The sequence below is a fragment of the Crinia signifera genome, chromosome 1 (genome assembly GCF_055691185.1).
Source record: "Crinia signifera chromosome 1, ASM5569118v1, whole genome shotgun sequence".
NCBI classification, from domain to species: domain Eukaryota; kingdom Metazoa; phylum Chordata; class Amphibia; order Anura; family Myobatrachidae; genus Crinia; species Crinia signifera.
Genome location: NC_139217.1, coordinates 232,446,863 through 232,460,244, shown reverse-complemented (window position 1 = coordinate 232,460,244; position 13,382 = coordinate 232,446,863).

Here is a 13,382-nt window from a genome sequence, read left to right as displayed (position 1 = left end):
CAGGTTTATACCAATTTAACAGTTTTTAGGTATTATCACTGATTATATGACCATGTGACAGATGTAGATTGGGGAAATAACGTTCAGTTACCATGTGCCCATACTGCATCACTCCTCCCCTATAGCCCAAATCCAGCATTCCCTGGTTATTTCACCAGTATTTATATAGCCCCTTTTTGGGGCTATATAATGTTTGCATACCAATTGCCCATACTGTGTCATTCTGTATAGCTTTACAGCCCATATCCAATATGAGCGTCTTAGCTTCAATCACACCATTATTCACGCCCACACCCTGTATCATACCAAGTATGGTACCCACTTCCAATATGGCCGACAGAGTCTCAGACCCCGTTCACATCCTCATAAATAGAGCCATCTGCTCTAGATCAGAGATGGGGAACCTTCAGCCCTCCAGCTGTTGTTGAATTACACATCCCTACATGCCCTGCAACAATTTTAGGATTTCCAAATAACAAAACTGTAGCAAGGCATGCTGCGATGTATAGTTCAACAACAGCTGGAGGGCTGAAGGTTCCCATCCCTGATCTAGATAGACATCACCACTCCCTGAAGAAGACTTTGAGCTGACACGCACTGGAGGATTACCTTACCACAGAGACAAAAGTCTCCCACCACACCTTATGGATGGGACATTGGAAGCCCACCATCAAATGATGACAGAACATTCGCCTGAGCAAGGTCGACGATCAAAAGGGGTTTTCAGTTTTTTGACTCGAATGCCAACACAGTTGACATGGACAATGAAACAATAGCACCACGCCCTAGTGGATGGCAGGGCATGAAATGCCGCCTGTCAGCACATGTCGGCTCAACAAACAGTGAAAAACCCCATGTCAGCCTTCTGACTGTCGACCTTGCCCATGTCGACCTAGACCCATGTCCACTTTTCTGCGTGTCGACCCAATGCTTGTCGACCTAATGACCGTATCGCCTCCAATGTCATTGAACTAATGTGGTAAAAGGCATGGGAGGCAGACAAAAAAAACCTCGGTACTTATGTAGTAACTGGGCTGCCGATTTTGAAATCGGGTCCATCGCATCGCACCCGACCATATCGCATGCGATGCGATGCGATGCGATGCGATGCGATGGACCCGATTTTTCCATAGGATTCAATGTTAAAATGGACTGAGTCCATTTTAACATGGAATTCAATGGGAAAAAGGGGTCCTTTTCATACCCCTACTATCCAAGTGGGCATGGAGTTGGATATAAACCTGTGGCGAGCGTAGCGAGCCACCGAGCCCGAAGCGTGGCGAGCGGACGCAGAATACCGTCCCCTCGCGGGGCTCGCTTCGCTCGCCACGCTTCGGGCTCGGTGGCTCGCTACGCTCGCCACAGGTTTATATCCAACTCCATGCCCACTTGGATAGTAGGGGTATGAAAAGGACCCCTTTTTCCCATTGAATTCCATGTTAAAATGGACTCAGTCCATTTTAACATTGAATCCTATGGAAAAATCGGGGCATCGCATCGCATCGTATGCGATGCGATGCGATATCGCATCGCATCTGATTGTATGCCTTAACTTAAGGCATACAATCAAAAAATCGGCAGCCCAGATACTACATAAGTACCAAAACCTCTAATTGATAGGTAAATGCCCCAAAAAACTTTTAATTTCTGTGTTTGGGCTCTTTTTTAGGTGCAATATTTAACTAAACTTCAATGAAGTGACTTGGCTGTATTTGTATTTATTTATACTAAAAGAACAGTTGCTGTGAGCAATGCTGGCATTTTTAGCTGATATTTTGAGGATTGCTCACAGCAAAGTTTGAACTCAAAGGGTTAAAGAACAAATTAGTCGGACCTATAAAAAGGCTTTTGTGTCACGGTTAAACCTAGAACTGCCAAAGATCAAAATAAGATAACAAAATAACCAGGTCCAAGTCTATCTATTGGAGGGGGGGGGGGGGGGGGTTAGGGAATACACCTGGAGATGTCTCAGGTAGGTGCCCACCTTTATATCATTCAAAGTCAGTCAGAAGTTTTCTCAACAGACAAATAAGTTACAAAAATGTACAAAGTTGAAATAGGAGACAGTCTTCTCGACTGTGATGTTATCATTGGAAGTTTTACAGTACCATGGGTTGGATTATCAATTGGAAACAAATCCCGGTTTATTTATGGTCAGCAGATTTTTTTTTTGTTTGGGGGGGGGGGGGGTTCTAAGATTCAAAAAAGTGGTCAAATTAGAAAAAAATATTCAGACACTGCCAGTGGCGGATTCAGGGGGGGGGGGCACCCGGGCACGTGCCCCCCTGTCATTTATTTTGTAGATGAGGACCAGAGCTTTCCAACGAGCCCAGCCCCATGTCTCTAGCCCCCCGGGAACCGGAGATATCGCCTGGCAAAGCTGTAACATTTTTTCCCCATAGGATAATATGGGACCCGTCAATTCCGACCCCCACCCGGTTCCGACGGCTGCCAGTTCCCCCCCTGGCATCACAGGAGCTTGTGAATGAAGTCATTAAATTCCAAATCGCTGGGCCTTCAATATGATACCAGGATGGTCCATATCGGTCAATCAGTTCCAGAGATATAGCATGTAAATCGATTTTTTTATTTTTTAAATATAATTTCATGGCTGTTCATGTTCTTTGAGGACAGATTACTCTGGAACCAAACGTTCCAGTTTCACTGGACCAAAATCATTCAAAGCCCACTCAAAAGTTCTTCAATATGATACTTGTCTCATGTAAATGGGTAAGTTAGTTCCGAAGATATAGCCGGTTAAATTAGATAACTGGTTAAAGGTGGTTTTCTCTCCCCCTCACACCAGAAAATGCAGGGACTAGGCTGGTGTAAAAGGGGCCAACCTGGGAACGCATTTTCTGGTGTGAAATGGGTATTATTTCAAATAGCTGGGACATGCAGTGCTCGGAATACAGCCAGGCTCTGCCACTGTCAGTGGCTATCACTTCTGCCTGGCGGTAGCTGTCCCCCATTTACCACGAGCATGTATTCCCCGTTGGCAATGAGCATGTAATCCCACATGGCAATGAGCATGGAACCTCTGGCAATGAGCATGGAACCCTTGGCAATGAGCATGTAGATAATCAGCACTTACTGTATGTAGCATAATTTTTAATAGGCATTATGGTGTTTGGCATAATACATAATGGACATCATGCCGTGTAACTTAACGTGCAATGGACATTATGGTGTAAATGTTTAATGCGTGCCTTTGGTGGACAATGTCCCTGTTTATGAAGCGTATTGTGAATTTTGTCTTAATCTGTGTGGCATTATGTGAATTCTGGCTCAATCCATGTGGCATTATGTGAATTTTGTCTCAATCCGTGTGGCATTATGTGAATTTTGGCTCAATCCATGTGGCATTATGTGAATTTTGGCTCAATCCATATGGCATCTTATGAATTTGGCTCAATCCGTGTGGCATTATGTGAATTTTGACACAATCCATGTGGCATTATGTGAATTTTGTCTCAATCCGTGTGGCATTATGTGAATTTTGGCTCAATCCGTGTGGCATTATGTGAATTTTGGCTCAATCCATGTGGCATTATGTGAATTTTGGCTCAATCCATATGGCATCTTATGAATTTGGCTCAATCCGTGTGGCATTATGTGAATTTTGACACAATCCATGTGGCATTATGTAAATTTTGGCTCAATCCATTTGGCATTATGTGAATTTTGGCTCAATACATTTGGCATTATGTGAATTTTGGCTCAATCCGTGTGTTATTATGTAAATTTTGGCTCAATCCATGTGGCATTATGTGAATTTTGACACAATCCATGTGGCATTGTTTGAATTTTGGCTCATTCCATTTGGCATCATGTGTAAGGGGCAAGTATAATGGGGTCTAGTATTTTGTTGCATAATGTGTAGAAGTTGTATATGGTGTTGTACACTACACTCAAGGACATGCCCCCTGTTGAGTGGCCACACCCCCTTTTCCAGAGCACAACTACATCCTCCACTTTTGTTGCCATGGTGGGCCTGCGTACTTTAAATGCCAGGGCCTATTTTTAATCCCATTGCCACCCTCTCTCTGCCGCTCTCTTAGCATGTACACTGGCACCACTAACACTGGCCCTCCCCCACCTAAACCCTCTTTTATCATGGTGCCCCCCCTGTCATTTTATCCTGGATCCGCCCCTGGACACTGGTCAAAAGAGTTCTAGGACTTGGAAGTGTGTCCATTGAACTTTGTATGAAACTACTAGGAAGGATTGTTTTATCTTGCACAAACTTATTCTAGTATGCAACAGTTAATATTTTTAAAGATTTGATCAAGATTCAGCCATCAATTGGTAAATTAGTTAATTGATATGGCACCAGAGACAAGACAGTCTTTCAGGTGGTATAGCAATGTAGAAAACCTAAGCAGGGGCAGAAGCCTTATCTTTCTGGACTGGACAACAATTACGACAGATGCAACACTCAGGGGCTGGGGGCTGTAACGGGAAATTACCGCTTTCAGAGGTTATTGGCTCAGGCAGAAGCAAAACTGTGTTGGAAAGAAGAGTAGGTTCTAAACACATTGATGGAGGAGGAGGAGGAGGACTGCCAATAATAAACCAGTCAAACCATGCTACAGCAGTACCATAAATCACCAAGGACGGAAGTCTCTTAGCCATGAAGAAAACTTTTCAATTCCTTTCCTGTGCAAAGTCAAATATTCCAGCAATATCAGCAGTCTTTATTGCAGTAATAGAGAAATGGGAGTGAGATCCACCAAACTATTCCTCCAGGGGAATGGTCTCCACACAAAACAATTTAGTCTGGTGAAGATACCAGATTTGCCAGAGATAGATTTGATGGTATGCGATGGGCGCCGTGATAATACACAAGTACCGATTTTTCTTTCATAGCCCTATAAAGTATACTTCAATTTAAAACAGAAAAGATAACTTCCCTGCCTAAAGATGCCCATACACTGTGCGATGATCTCTGTGCTTTTAGTACCAGATTGCATAGCATCTAGTACAAAAAGCATACAATGTGCTACTTTTTGTACTAGATATGATGCAATCTAGTACTAAAAGCACAGGCAGCACAGACTTTATATGCTGTGTGATGGGATATGCACGGGAGCGCGTATCTCATCGCGCTGCCCTGTCACACCATGTATGGCACTTTAGGTTGATACTGCCTATTGAAGTCACTTTCTTTTATGCACCCAAAAAATTATTGTGTGGCAAGTAAAGGATGTATAATGACTCTCAGAGTTTTTTTTTCCTGAAATTTCTGTGTTTTGAATGACAAAGGGTTTTAAAATCAAAGTGATATGTGAATTAGGGACAGAGATAGTTTCATTTTTACATACGGAGCAACAGGCGTGGAATTTCCAAGCAGTTTTTCAAAAGCTATGAGGCTTAGAGAAGTATTATTTTACATGTGTTAATAGCCATGTGGTAGTATCAAGGTGTAAAGAGTATCATAAAAATCTGGGTCAGTGAGTGTCATGCATGATTGAACCGACCTGGAAGGACCCTTTAGTAAGTTCTCCAACTTCCTGTCCGTTGGTTCCATAGTGTTAGTAAAGGTATGGTTGAGCTGAGAGCTCATAACAAGGCGAGCCACATGTGGGAGTGGGTAAAAGGTAGAAAAGTAATGACTGCTCCCAGTCTCTGCAGGGTGGGAGAAGGCGAGAACCTAGTCACTGGTGAATCTAGAAATATGGTAATGGGTGGTCCCAGATTCAACAACTCCTACAGTAGGGACCCTTGCACCCTTTCGGGTGTGACCTCATGGAAAAGGGGCATGGCTTAATGTGAGTGACGCTCCCGCAAGCCACTCCTCCCATTTCCGTTGCATTTTTGCTGCTGTGGGGGCATGCCCAGCGCTCTGTGGGCTTGCCCAGCGCTCTGTGGGCTTGCTGTCCATGCGCCCAGCCCCTCTCTCCTAGCAATAGACTGCTGTGCACATCAGTGGGGAGAGAAGGACTCCCACCAGCCCCCCACACTGCATACACACACAAAAAATAGGGACAGTGCGTGCTCCTTACACATTATGCCACACCACATAATGTCCATTACACATTATGCCTCCCACCGTAATGCCCATTACAAATTATGCCACACTCCGTAATGCCCATTACACATAATGCCTCACACTGTAATGCCCATTACACATTATGCCACACTGTAATGCCCATAACAAATTATGCCACACTCCGTAATGCCCATTACACTTATGCCTTGCACCGTAATGTAGACAGTAGGGCATGGTGGAGGGCGGAGCTGCTGCCTGTCTATCTTCCAGTATGACAACATAGGAACAGAGTAGAAGGTGCACCATACACCATTTACATATATATATGCATATATATATATATTAATTATATATATAAAACTAACACAGGCAGGAAAAGGTGCGCTGACACCTGTTAATTAGAATACCACAAATGCTAGGGATTTCAGTCCAAAAAGACACTTGTTCCAAAAATCTTTGAACCGCAACTCCCTTTTTCAGTCTCAGTCCCCGTGAGACAACGCCACTGCAGTCTACAACAAACAGGATGAAAAAGGTGCGCCCAATAGTGTATTGTCAAATCAACAATATATTTATTGCTTAAAAATGCGATATATCACTAGTACATTCAGCGTATCATAAAAGTCCTCAGTGGTGGACTTAAAACCACATGGTGTAAAACAATCCACACTGGCAATATTGCAGGAACAGTTTGTGCTTTTTAGCGGAACACTCACGGATACCACAGCAAGGTCTCCCCCGCTAGCGGCACTTCCAGAGGAATCCGGCGGTCAGCACAGCAGCTTTTTTTCCACTAGGACCCAGATCAAGATCTGGTCTACCTGGTATGTCTCAACAAAGTTTGTTGACTCTGACCCCAGGGGGGTGCTTTGTATACTAAAGTGTCAACGCTCTGGTGGTTGAATGACTAAATTGCTCAGCTTCAAAAGAAAGGTAAATTAGCCAGTCCCTGGGTATATCCTAAGGAAACCCCGTGACAGGGGGATTCCTGAGGTGGGGGCTGTGTTTGTGTGGGATTTGCAAATCTTAAAAGTGTGTGTCTCACAAGAAATTACGTTCATTTTCCTTGGAAAAAGAGAGGTCCGATACCTGTCTCTGAAATCCTGTCTCAGTATCCGGAGAGATTTCCACTCCAACCCCGTTTCAGGCTGTGTGTCCTTGAATCGGTTTGTTTCTTTATCCACATTTTGTTTTATTTTTAAACCGTTTTTTTACGTGTGACTTACCTATTAATCATATCTTGTAACTTATGTTTTCTGTAATATACTATAAGCCTTGTAGTGTTTTCACTTAAATTAAAAGTCATAATTTAGTTCCAGTCCAAGCCTCTGACGAATTCGCCAGAGTGCTACCATGTAACTCATAATTTGGTGTGTCGACAGAATCAAAGCTGTCGTGGACTAAGTCCAAAAAACGTACTTTGATGGTGGCAAGCGGAATCGTGGTGAAATACACACACGCTTGGGATACTCAGTAAAAGTGTCATGTGGCCGGGATTCTCAGATTGCCGTATCTGGGGAATGGCCGACTAGGGTCGTGACAATGTGGGTATCAATATGGGAACCGATGTTACACTTTCTGGATAGCAGAAGCTTCTGGCAGCAGATGAAATAACCAGGGAGCAGGTAAATAGCAGATCACAGGTATCAGGAATGCTGAAGACCAGCCTAGAGCCATGGGAGCTGACACTGGAATAACTCACAGAAGCAGACAATTGTTCAAAGCATTTGGGAAGCATCCTTATATTCCCCAAGCTAGTTGCCCATTGGCTACTGGCCACAGCAGCAACTTGAACAGAACCAAGAAGTGTCTTTACCTGGGTTTATCTGAGTCATGTCATCCTTGCTGAAGTCACTGGATAGGTATGCAAGAGTTATCTCACTAGAGGGGTCACCCATGTCCCTCAGGAACTGCAGGGAACACCAGTCGACACCGGCCACATGGGGAAATTTACACAGGAAAAGAAACAGGGACACCATGCCATACAGCAATGGCGGCCGTTCTGCAAGATACACCAGCGTGCCGGTAAGTGATGCAAATGAGCAATGAGATCACTGTGATTCCTGACAGTACCCCCCTCCCCCTTTAAGGGTGGGCAATGAACACCCATTAGACTTGGTGGAATTATCTTTATGAAAGGCTGCAACCAGCCAAGGGGCATGGACATTACTGGCAATTATCCAACTTTCTTCTGTAAAATAGCCTTTACAATCGATAGGGTACTGGAGACGACCATACCTCTGATGGGAATCCACAATGTTATTAACCCTTAAATTTCACTTCACGGTGGGTATATACTCTGGAGAGCACTCAGAAGAGGCTTGGAAATGACTGAGGACTAAGGCCGAAGTAAAGAAATGTGAAAAGAATTGGGAATTTCTAACATAATAGTTATCCCCAAACCCGACAGAGACCCCACAGAGTTGGGAAATTATCGTGCCATATCCTTGCTCAACTCAATCTAAAACTTTACGCCAAAGTTCTCGCTAATCGTCTTGATCCCCACCTTTCTACGCTAGTCCACCCAGACCAAGTTGGCTTTATCCCCAAGCCTCTGATAACACTAGACGCACAAAAAGAGAAAGACCCACACCCGCACCATACAGACAACACTAGACGCCTTATTGATCTTATACATGTGGCTAATAAGCGGGCAGAGGCAGCCCTGGTGGTGGCACTCGATGCCGAAAAGGCCTTCGACAGAGTGGCTTGGCCTTTTATTCGTAGCACACTCGAGCATATGGGATTTACTGGCCCTTTTCTAAACGGTATCCTAGCTCTCTACAACAACCCTTCAGCCTAAGTGCTGGTTAACGGCCTTAAATCATCCCAGTTTGAAATTAAAAATGGTACGCGTCAGGGCTCTCCATTCTCCCCCTTACTTTTTGCACTAATCATGGAATCATTGCCTCTCGTATACGCAACAACCCAAATATTAATGGCATCAATATAGGCTCCTCGAAGCATAAAATTGCTCTTTATGCCGATGACGTCATATTAACCCTCACTAATCCCCTTCCTTCACTGTCTTCTCTCTTCTCGGAAATCCAGTTATACAGTTCATTCTCAACTATAAAATTAATGCAACTAAATCTGAGGCCTTAGATATCAACATCGCTCCATCTGACCTCACCACCCTCCAGTCAATATTCCCGCTCCGGTGGCAATCAAACAAAATCAAATACCTTGGAATCTACCTAACCAAATCATACACAGATCTTTATGCGGCGAACGTTCCTAGAATATTTGCAGCTATTAGGTCTGACCTCTCCACCTGGAGACCGCAATTTATCTCCTGGGTGGGTCGGATGGCAGCGATAAAGATGATGATCTTACCCCGCCTGCTGTACCTCTGGCAAAATCTCCCCATTCATATTCCTACTACAATATTGAAACACCTCCAAAGGGACATTAGCACCTTCGTATGGGCGGGCAAAAAACCCAGAATTAAACTTCGCCTCTTGCAAAAATCTCACACTACAGGAGGTCTCAGTCTCCCTGACCTCCTCAAATATTACCGAGCCGTACATATTGCCCCTGTAATCCTCTGGCACACCCCCCCCTCTCAAAGAATTTGGACCCTCATTGAAGCCTCCTCCATCGCACACTACTCTCTATACTCTCTTCTGTGGATCCCGCCCTCGGCACGCCCCAATCTTTCATCCCTTCTTCCCTCTACCCGCCACTCACTTAAGATCTGGGACCTCTCCACTAATCTATACAAATTGCGCTCACACCACCCTTCACTCACTCCACTATGGATCAACCCTGCTTTCCCTCCAGGAACGAACAAAGATTTGTTCAAAGCCTAGACGAATCATAACATTATTTTTTCCATTGACATCACCCCTACGCCTCTCTTCCCGGACTTCAAATCCCTCAGATCTAAATTTTCTTTTCCAAACTCTATTTTCTATCAATACCTACAAATCCGCCACTTTTACAAATCTATTCCCCAGGCTCCTCCTTCACTTAAAAGATCGCCCCTCGAATCTCTTTGCAGACAATCCCAAAACATGAAAAAATTTATTTCAACGATTTACCAGATCCTCAATGCTGTCAACCATCCGCAAAAAGAGAAACATGAAATTGCATGGGAATCCGACATGGGAGAGGAACTCAGCATTAAAATGTGGTCCAATATCAGATTAGCTATCGCTAAAAGCTCTATATCGACACGAATCAAAGAAAATGCGTATAAAATCTATTTCCGCTGGTATTTGGTACCAACCAAGCTTCATGCTATCTATCCCTCTGCCTCTTCCCAGTGTTGGAGAGCTTGCTCTCAAGAAGGCAACCACCTTCACATATGGTGGAGCTGCCCAATTTTACAGCCCTTTTGGCTGGAAACCCATGAACTAATCAAAGAGAACCTAAACACTCAGATGCCCTCCTCCCTATCTTTCTCCCAGTCCTGCACGTCCAATCGGCTTCACAAAAATTAATTAACCATATCCCTAACACAGCCAAGTGTCTAATCGCTAGAGATTGGAAGAGCCTCTCCCCACCTTCCAAACCTACCTTGGTCAATGCTATCTGGTCCACCTACAAAGTTGAGAAGATCACAACGCTCTTAAATGATTCCACTCCCTCCTTCATAAAAACTTGGTCCCCTTGGACCTCCCACTTTCAAACCGAGGCCCCCTTGACTTATGTCTAAGTACTTGTTGTGTAACTAAAGCTGCCTGCCCTCCCGGCTCCACCCCACCCCCTATCAAAAGTCTCTCTCACACTTTCGGAGGTACACCTCTTCTATCTTTATCCCCATACCCACCTCCCCAAGTACTCTCACTCCCACCTGTTGCCATCTCACTTTCCCTTTTTACTCCTACTCCTTTCCTTCCGTTTATTATGTTCCGTACTGGTCCATTTACATTTCGCTGTAGTTACACCATTGCTCTATCCTGCTTATAACTGGACCCTTCTTCAATGAACAAAACACACTCAATCTGTTTGTTCCAAGTTAAATGCTTTATTGGTTTTGTTTATACTGTAAAATTTACTTGAAAAACTCAATAAAATTTCTAAAAAAAAAAAAGAATTGGGAATTTCTACGTAAGATGGTAATTACAATTTGTATGCCACAGTGTTGATCACCAGGAAATGGACTGATGAACCAAGGGGAAAACTTCATTGATGGCACTCGCAAACGTAGATTGCGGGTAGAAAGCCAGACTGTCCCCTGGTTTCAAAAGTGGGACAGCCTGCCATTTGCGATCAGCAAAAAACGTATAGCATCTCGAAGCCTTCCTTAGGCATACATGGCCATTTTTCCACACTCAAGAAGGCAGGTGCCTTTAAGGCGGGAAACTCCTCAAAGTTGGGAGGACAACGATGTTGGCCGTCACGGGTCCTTATTCAGATCATCGCAGTACAAATTTGTTCTCAAATGGGCAAAACCATGTGCATTGCAGGTGAGGCAGATGTAACGTGCACAGATAGTTACATTTGGGTGGGTTGTGTTGAAACTGAAATCTAAATTGCAGTACAAAAATTATGCAGCCAGTATTTACCCTGCACAGAAACAAAATAACTCACACAAATTTAACTCTCTCTATACATGTTACATCTGCCCCACCTGCAGTGCACATGGTTTTGGCCATTTTGAGAACAAATTTGGGTATTTGTGTAGTTTCATGGCAGCAGGCTACACTACATTTTTTAGGGTAGGCTACGCTACGTTGTCAGCGTAGTGACTCTGCGGCAGCCCTGCGTAGTCAGCTTAGTGTCCCCGTCAGGCAGCTTGTCACCGTAGTGTGCCCGGGAGCTGCAGCTCTGTCCCCAGCGTCCCTGGCAAGCCTAGTGAGCGACTCTTACACAGCCCCGGTAACCGCCAGATCCCCTGCGTTGGCGGACACTGGCGGAGAGGGGATCATGCGGGTGCCGTTGAGAGGCGATCAATCTTTCTCAGATGCTTGTGTGTCTCAGTAATTATTGCGGCAGGGTACGACAACCCTGCCTGTGTCCGCTTCAGGGAGATGGACAGGATTATGGGTTCGTAGCGCGTTCTACCCCCACTATCCACGCCAGCCCGAACCATGGCGAGCGGATGCTATACGCGTCCTCCCGACCTGTTCATACCCCCACTATCCATTTTGGCGTGGAGTTTATTTTATAAAGTGTGGCAAGCGCAGCGAGCCACCGTTCCCAAAGCGTGGTGAGCACAGCGGGCCCCGCGAGGGGAGGCTGATTACTGGACGTGTGTTCTGCATCTGCTCACCACACTTTATAAAATCAACTCCACACAAACATGGAAAGTGGGGGTATGAACAGGTCGGGAGGACGCGTACCACGTCCACTCGCCACACTTCTGGATGGCGTGGATAGTGGGGGTGTTTCAGGAACACATTCACACCTGTCATGTCTGGCAGGTTAAAATGGTTAATGGTTCCCACACAATGTACTGTAATAAGCACTGACTGACTATGCTAACTGCGTAATGCTGACTGACTACGCTAACTACGTAAGCTCCAGCTAGCATCGAACAGGCGGGAACACTACGAGGATACTGACAGGGACGCTGACTATGCTGCCTATGCTGGCCGCGGGAACACTACGCTGCTTCTGACAGGGACTCTACGCTAACTACGTAACTGCCGCCGTGAAACTACACAAGTACCCAAATTTGTACTACGATCAAATCTGAATAATGGCCACGGTGTTGAAGTGTAAATATCCAGATGCAGTATGGTATCTAAAGTTGTGGGCAAATTTTGCCCAGGGTAACCCAAACATCCTGTGAGAATGACACATACAACCTGAGGAATGCTTCAAGGTCTTTATTAACCCTCTCCTTTTGCCCATTGGACTGGGGATGGTACGCTGTAGATGAAGGTAAACGCTGGCTGCTTGAAAATAGAGCAGATTCTGATGATCCATGAAGATAGCGATATGAAATTTGGCACCTTCCAATAAATACCTCCACGCTAATTTAATAGCCAATAATTCTTGGTCACCAATTGAATAAATTTCTCGGTAGGGAGAAATATATGGGAAAAGATCCTGCATGGATGTTGCTTGTCATCTTCATTAGTTGGAGACAGACTGCCACCACACCTCCTTTCCTTGAGAACGATGAGACTGAATGTCTTGAGAAAAAATCAGAAGGTCATCTAGATAAACCACAAGAAACTTATATAAAACATCTTTGAATATCTTGTTGACAATGTTGGAAAAAAGCAGAAGCATTATATAACCCAAAGGTTATTACCAGATCATTATGCCCATCTCTGGTGTTGAAAGATGTCTTCCATTCAGCTCCCTGGTGCATTCTGATCAAATTATAGGCCCAAATGTCAAACTTGCGCCTTCACAGGCCATGGCAAGTCCTTGATGCTTTTGCATCCCAACTCATAAGACTGACAACACCGGAATATAGTGGACCATGCAA